Genomic DNA, 9,107 nt, shown 5'->3' on the forward strand with positions numbered 1-9,107 from the left:
AGAGAAAAGGGGTAATGATGAGCTCCACTCTCTTTCAACCAATCACAATTTTTTTCTTTCTTTTTTTTTTTTAATTTTTAAGGAAAAAAGATTTGGATGAACCACCCCTTGTGATTAAGGGGCTGTTTGGCAACATCTGAATGGTTAAGTGCTGAGAGGTCTGAACCATTAAGTGCTGAACCATAAAGAGGTCTGAACCATTAAGAGTCTGTATGATGCTTAACCGTTCAGAGGCAAATGTCTGACCAATTCAGATCAGATGTCTTAACCATTTAGATTGTGTATAATTCTTAACCATTCAGAGGCAAATGTCTGAACCATTCAGACATCTGCTCGTGAAACAAACAGTCTGAACCATTAAGGGTTGAACCAATAAGAGGTCTGAACCATTAAGAGCCTCATTAAGAGGTAAACAAACAGCCCCTAAGGCTATAGGGTGTGGTCATGACCCTCATGACCACCATGACCCTCCACATAGACACCACATCATCCAACTTTAGTCCATTATTCGAAACCACTACCCTAAGGGTGTGGTCATGACCCAAACCACTATCCCCTTTTATTTTTTTAATTTGTTTTTGTCTTAAAATTATCAAATGGGAGGGTCGTGGTAATCGTGGTTTAATCCATGAGAACCACCATCAATCAAGGTGGGGGATGGTATATCATTTAATTAAGAGTAAATTACAAGTTTTGTCCTTTATGTTTGTCCCAAATTTCAGGCGTTGTCCTTTACCTTTAAAATTGATGAGTTTTGTCCTTAATGTTTTCAAATCTTGCACGTTATGTCCTTTAGGGCAAACCCAGTTAATTTTTTGTTAAAACTGATAATGTGCAAGGCACATGAGGGCATTTTAGTCTTTTTACCTCATTTATTTAATAGTATTTAAAAAATAAAAAAAATAATTAAAAATATTATTATTATTTTAACTATATATATATAACCTCCATCACCACCACCCTTCACCACTACCAGCACCCTCCACCGCCACCGCCACCACTACCGCCACCACCCTCCACCGCCACTACCACCCTCCTCCTCCACCTCCTCTGCTCACTGCTACTTGCATCAAAAACCCCCAAAAATAAAGAACCTAAATACCAAATCAAAAACCCCCAAAAATCCCCAAAACCAAAAATATCAAAAACCCCCAACAACAATTGATGATCAAGAGAAAAAAATCCATAGCAGCGGTTTCACTCGAATGGATTGCCAACAAGAATTGGTCGGTTGCCGACTAGAGGTCATCATCCAGAATCATCTGGTCATCATCCAGGCAAAGAACGACGCCACCACCTCTGTTTGGTTTGTTTGAAACGAGGTTCGTGAAATCGGAATCTTCAATCGTTGAAAGAGAATTCAGGTACGTGTAAACCTTTGGATAGAACAGATTCAGCACCATCGCCACCACCTCTGTTCACCACAACCACCACTTCTGTTCACCCACACAATCGGTCAACACTTTACACCCTAAACCCGCACCTCTACTACCACCCATCGGACTGTCGTCCTTCACCACCGTCACACCCATCACAACCTCTCTATCACCATCGTCGATCCACCATCACCAAAAACAAAATAACCAGATCTCATTCTATCAAATTCTTACCCAAATAGCTATTAATCTTCAACAGAGACCTTAGATCGATGATGTTCTTGTTGATCCAAACGCCCTTTTTGCTAAGATCTGTTATCGTCACATCCCCTAAATCGATGATGTTCTTGTTGATCGAGTCCCAAATCGATTGCATCAGGTGGCCGGAAATTGCAGGAGGGGGTGAAGTTTGGTTGGTTTTGTTCAGGTGGCCGGAAATCGATGATGTTCTTGCAGGAGGTGATGGTGGTGGTGGTTGTGGTGGCTGGGAACGATGAGAGAGATCAGATTAGAGAGAGAAGACAGAAAGTTAGAGAGAGAGAGAGAGAGTGCAGAAGGTAATTATCTTTATTTATTTTTACAAATAGTCCCTATCTATATATATTATTTACATAATAACCCCTGAAATGGTGAAATTACAAAAATGCCCTCATGTGCCTTGCACATGATCAGTTTTAACAAAAAAAATTAACTGGGTTTGCCCTAAAGGACATAACGTGCAAGATTTGAAAACATTAAGGACAAAACTCATCAATTTTAAAGGTAAATGACAGCGCCTGAAATTTGGGACAAACATAAAGGACAAAACTTGTAATTTACTCTTTAATTAATGATTCTATGTGGAAATAATGTTCCAATCCATGACCCCACACCCCATAGTTTTGTGTAACATGGGAATTTGAGAGGGAAGTTGACATGACATGTTTTGATTGGTTGTGATAGGAGTTTATCACTCCTTTTAAGGTGACCACCCCTCTCACTCTTATGCTTGATTTTTAACAACATTAGGTTGGACGGTGTAGGTTACCACTACCGTCTAGCTCATCAGTTTAGCGCCCGAGACATCATCAGGGGTGCCAAAATACACCTCTGTGAGAGGGATAACGGACACTAATGTAAATAGTAGCATATGGAGTGAGGTGGATGTGTTCTAAACTTCCAGCCAATGAGGGGAGGGTGGCTTGGTAAATACATTCATTATCTAACACATTGTAAAAAACAACTGGTATCAAGCTTTGAACGATTTAACAACAAATTTACAAGAACTGAAAGAATCGAGACCAACAAACAACTCTCAACTCACCACCAGTTCATCAACACGATGAACTGTTAACTCTCTCAAAACAGATCTATATACGCAGAACCTGATCTTCAACACAAGATCTTAACAAACGTTCTGATTCTAGAACAGAAAATATAAACCCTGAAGAGAGAGAGAGAAGAACGATCTGGAATCGTATGAACGAACTGAAAATATTTGTATGTTAAAAGTATAATACGCTGACTTCAAGTAGTGTTATATATCCAGACTTCAAGCCCATCTAGCCAGCCCATCTGTGTTGAACAAGCCAGCCCATTAAGCTCATGCCTTGCCGCCTTTGTAACAAGCCCAACTCCCAAATCGTTACATGAACAGACAATCACAACCGAAATATATAAGTAAAACAGTTAAAGTGAAATATAAATGATAAATGGTAATAAAAGTGAAAGATAAATGTAATTATTTTTAACACCCCCCCCCTCACTTTTATTACTAAACATGTCCAACATGTTCAACGATTTACAAATAAGACGATGTTGATCAATCAATAACCCTTTCGTAAATATATCGGCAATTTGTTTGTCAGTTTTAATACCAACGGTTTTAACAATTCCGGCTTGAATTTTTTCCCGGAGGAAAAACAAGTCTATTTCAAAATGTTTCGTCCTGTCATGAAAGACAGGATTCGCTGCAATTGACAAAGCAACAGAATTATCACAATATAAAGAAACATGTAACTTAACTTCTACATGCAATTCTTTAAGTAAATTTACCAGCCACATTAACTCACATGTCGCAGTACACATAGCTCGGTACTCAGCTTCTGCTGTAGACCGAGAAACAGTTGACTGCTTTTTACTTTTCCAAGCAATTAAAGACGTACCAAGAAATACACAATACCCAGTAACTGATTTTCTTGACACACGACACTTACCCCAATCCGAATATGCATATGCAGATAATCTAAGGTGTGAATGTTTACCAAAAAATAACCCTTTACCAGGTGCACCTTTGAGATATCTCAATACTCTCATTGCTAGCAACATATGAGCCTTTGTTGGCTTATGCATGTATTGACTCAAAACATGCACAGAATAAGCTATATCAGGTCTCGTATGAGTCAAGTATATTAATTTTCCTATTAATCGTTGGTACCCAGTGACATTCACAAAATTATCACATTCTTTATCACATAAAGCAGTAACCACATGATTTTGTTCAATAGGATTATGCACTGGTTTACAACCCGACATACCATACTCTGCAAGAAGCTCTAAGCAATACTTTCTCTGTGATAAACATAAGCCACCACTAACACTTAAAACTTCAATACCCAAGAAATATTTCAAGGTACCTAGATCTTTAATTTTAAACTTGGATTGAACATAACTTTTTACATTTTCAATTTCATTTTCATTATTACCTGTTATAAGAATGTCATCCACATAAACAAGTAACACTATGAACACAGAATCAACAGACTTTACAAACATCAAGTGATCACATTTGCTTTGAACAAAACCTAACTCATATAAAACACTAACAAGTTTAGCATTCCACATCCTCGGAGCTTGTTTAAGCCCATACAAGGATTTATTAAGTTTACAAACTCTAGTGTCATTTTGATCAAAATAACCCTCAGGCAATTTCATATAAACATCCTCAACTAAATCGCCATACAAGAAGGCATTGTTAATATCAAGTTGATAAATTTTCCAACTGTTATAAACAGCTAGAGTTATGACACTTCTAACGGTTATCATTTTTACAACCGGAGAAAACGTTTCATCAAAATCTATACCTTCTCTTTGACTATAACATTTTGCCACAAGTCTAGCTTTGTACCTTTCAATCTCTCCCGATGACTTATATTTTATCTTAAAAATCCATTTGCAACCAATAGGTTTTCTATCATGAGGTAATTCAACGAGATCCCATGTATTGTTCCTATTAAGGGCCTCTATTTCAGCATTCATGGCAGACACCCAATTTGGGTCTTTGCACGCCTCATGATAAAACCTAGGTTCTACTGATTTATTAAGCACAGAAGTAAAGCAAATATTCTCTTTAGTTAGATTAGTGTAATTGACTACTTTTTCTAACCCATATTTAACTTTCCCTTCAATTATAAAATCATCAAGACGTTTAGGTAAAACAGAAGATCTTGTAGACCTTCTTAAAACAGGGTTATTAGTTTCAGTATTTTGTGATTCAGGTATACCCTCAGACAGGTTATCAATTTCATGTTCAACATGTTCATGCTCAGCCCTATCTAAATCAGAATTAGTCCTACTGGATTGCGGTGGTTCATCCGTTTCTAAAGTTCTATCAAAAAACTGAGAACTAGACGGTTGATCTCCCGCCTTATCAGCAGTAGCCTCATAATCCCTATTAGATTGCTGAGACTCACGAACACTTGAATCCTTATTATGATCAACCCCCTTTTCATCATAGGGATTACCCAAACCCTTAGAATGTTTTAAATCGCTTTGTTCATACAGGTTAAAAAAATTTAAGTTGTTTATGTCTTTAGAAACATGGATATCTTTTTCAACAGAACTTTTAAAAGGAAATATAGATTCATAAAACCTAACATCTCTTGAAAAAATAATATCCCTTTTTTCTAAATTCCACAACTTATATCCTTTCTTTTCGTTAGAGTAGCCAATTAGCACACACTTGTCAGCATGACTACTAAATTTATCACTATTATTTAAAACAGTACTAAAACAAAGACAACCAAACACTCTAAGGTGGGTTAAAGACGGTTTAAAACCATGTATAAGTTCATAAGGTGACCTACCAGAAAGCACAGAAGAAGGGGTCCTGTTTATCAAATATGCAGCAGTTAGAATACATTCAGACCAAAACCTCAAAGGTAAACCACTCTGAAACAATAAAGATCTAGCCACATTCAGCAAGTGTCTATGTTTTCTTTCAACAATACCATTTTGTTGAGGAGTATACACACAAGTAGTTTGATGACCTATACCTTGTTTATTTAGAAAATCTTTGAATTGATTATTAATAAACTCAGTACCATTACCTGTTCTAAAAATTTTAACAGGCTTTTCAAACTGTGTGTGTATCACACTTACAAAATGTTTAACATTTTCAAACACCTCATCCTTATGTTTCATTAAGTAAACCCATACAGCCCTAGTGTAATCATCCACTACGGTTAAAAAATATCTACAAGACTCCTTACTTTTAACCCTATAGGGCCCCCAAACATCCAAATGTACAAGTTCACCTAATTTTTTTGTTTTGTGATCACTTAAAGGAAAAGGTTCTCTATGCTGCTTTGATTTATGACAAATTTCACAAGGTATAGATTTATCAAACTTTTGTAGACTAAGATCATTCTTTAACACATTTAGCACAACCTCAGATGGATGACCTAGTCTTGAATGCCAAATATTATTCATATCAACATTATTAGAACCAAGACAAGCAATCACATGTGACTCACCACAGAAATACAATCCATCACATTGTCTACCAATCACCAAAGTTTTCTTTGTTAACGAATCCTGAAGATAACAAGAGTTTTCATCAAACAAAACACTAATCTTACTATCCTTTGCTAATTTATGAACAGATATTAGGTTAACACAATAGTCAGGGATAACCAACACATCGTACAAAACCACTTTGTCGTTTAATTTTATATCTCCAATTTTAGTCACCAAAGCCTTTGTACCATTCGGATGATTTACTTTAATGTTATATTCAGAAACATCCAATTGATTAATTAAATGTTTATCATTCATGACCATGTGTTGATTAGCACCGGAATCACAAATCCAACCCAATCCATTTAAAGAATTAGTTAAATTTGCAAAACTATACGCATAAGTACTACAACTAGTAAAGCAAAACAACTTAGAGTCCTCACCAGATACATTACAGCTAACAGATCCTTCATCACACTTTTGATTTAACAAACTAAATAATTTCGACACCTGATCAGAAGTAAGACTAGCAGTATCAACCTTATTTACATCAGAAGACCCAGAATTAATCACATTATTACTAACAATCTTTTTCCCTTGACCATTCTTAGATTTCATCCAGGGAGGATACCCAATAAGTTCAAAACATCTGTCAATTGAATGCCCAGACTTATTACAATGTGTACACTTTAGACTCTGGTTTGAACCTTTAACAAATTTCCTTTTATTGTCAACAACAGTATTAACTTTAGAAAAGAATCCTACTGTTTGTTCTTTAGAAGCCATTACATTTGAACCTCTATGAGATTCTTCCCTGGACACAATCGAAAAAGCCTCTTTCACACTAGGAAGAGGTTCTCTTATCAATAAGTTTGTTCTAACAGATTGATAACCACTATCAAGACCCATCAAGAATTGCATTAGCTTAATCAAATGGTTGAAATTATTAAATTGTGTTGAAGCATTACAAGTACACACTGGTATTTGTAAGATTTGATCTAATTGTTTCCACATAATATTCAACTTATGATAATACTCGGCAACAGGCATACCATTTTGTGTGAATGAATTAATCTTTTGATACAAATCAAATACAACGGACCCATCAATTTTATCATACGTATCTCTTAATTCTTTCCACACATCAGCAGCAGACTGAGAATATACATGTCCTAGATAAAGTTCCTCGGAAACAGAATTTAGAATCCAAGTTAACACAACGGAATTGCATCTTTCCCATTGTGTTTCAAGAACTGGATTATCTACTGGTTTTAGAAAAGTTCCATCAACAAACCCTATTTTAATTTTAACTCTTAATGCTAAAATCATAGCATTAGCCCAAACAGTGTAATTTTCTGTTCCTTTTAACTTTATACTAACAACAGTCAAATTCGTGGAATCACTAGCATGTAGATATAATGGATTATCAGGTTCAAGTTTACTAATCATAGTTTCCCCAAACAAGTTCATAAGATCAGCCATTGTATTATCTAAAAACAACAAGAAAACCAACCAAGTAGCAAATAACCAAGAAACAATGATCCTACACTGCGAAACTGTACCAGGGACCAGATAGTAGGTTCGTCACTCAAAAGGTGCCTACCCAGGCCTTTGTACAGAAGCTGTATCAATCTAAGAAATATGGCAACTCAACTCAATCAGAAAGAACACAAAGTAACATCAAACACAAATATCACAGATAAATGCAACAGAGTGTACCCTCTCTGTGTCCCAAAACAAAGCCGGCCCGACTAGTCCGGTAACAAGATGCCTAATGCAAGACAGAAAAACAAAGAAAGTAATAATAAGGAGCAATCTCACCGAGACAGCAAACCCTAGCAAGGGTTTCTCCAGTTCCGAAAAGGATTTTACAACCTTCAAGGGTTGAACCCTAAACGGAACAGCAGCTTCCTTAAATTTTCCTTTCCGACGACACCAGTTATGTAATCGGCAAACCCTAGGTCCACCACGACTCTGCAGATCTTCAAGATATCACCGGATCCTGAATCAGCAAACCCAGGCTCACCAAGAATGATCGGAAGACCAAATCCCCAAATCCAAGAAACCCTAGATCCAACAAACAGAATCCAAGCCAGACAACGGAAGCGAATAACGATCAGGGCTCTGATACCATGTCAAAAACAACTGGTATCAAGCTTTGAACGATTTAACAACAAATTTACAAGAACTGAAAGAATCGAGACCAACAAACAACTCTCAACTCACCACCAGTTCATCAACACGATGAACTGTTAACTCTCTCAAAACAGATCTATATACGCAGAACCTGATCTTCAACACAAGATCTTAACAAACGTTCTGATTCTAGAACAGAAAATATAAACCCTAAAGAGAGAGAGAGAAGAACGATCTGGAATCGTATGAACGAACTGAAAATATTTGTATGTTAAAAGTATAATACGCTGACTTCAAGTAGTGTTATATATCCAGACTTCAAGCTCATCTAGCCAGCCCATCTGTGTTGAACAAGCCAGCCCATTAAGCTCATGCCTTGCCGCCTTTGTAACAAGCCCAACTCCCAAATCGTTACATGAACAGACAATCACAACCGAAATATATAAGTAAAACAGTTAAAGTGAAATATAAATGATAAATGGTAATAAAAGTGAAAGATAAATGTAATTATTTTTAACACACATGACTTACGAATTCCCGTTTATCATATTTTCATTTCATAGTTTGATCTTACTGGGGGTAACTATGAATGCATTAGTTCGGTTTCGTTTAATTCAGTTATTAAAAATTAGATGATTTTGTTTATTCGCTAGTCTTTGAATTTGAGTGGATTCAGTCTAATTTCATTTAATAAATTTAATAATTAGATCCTAGTTATCTAACAATATTATTATACTATAAACTTTGGTTTTAATGTATGTCCATTTGGGTTAACTTAGTTATCTATACATATAATCATAATCAAATCATAAAAATTGGTTATATAAAAATATCATAAACAAACCATCAGTTTCTCAATCATCTCAATCATGGTTTACC

This window comes from Helianthus annuus, chromosome 6 (genome assembly GCF_002127325.2).
Source record: "Helianthus annuus cultivar XRQ/B chromosome 6, HanXRQr2.0-SUNRISE, whole genome shotgun sequence".
NCBI lineage: Eukaryota > Viridiplantae > Streptophyta > Magnoliopsida > Asterales > Asteraceae > Helianthus > Helianthus annuus.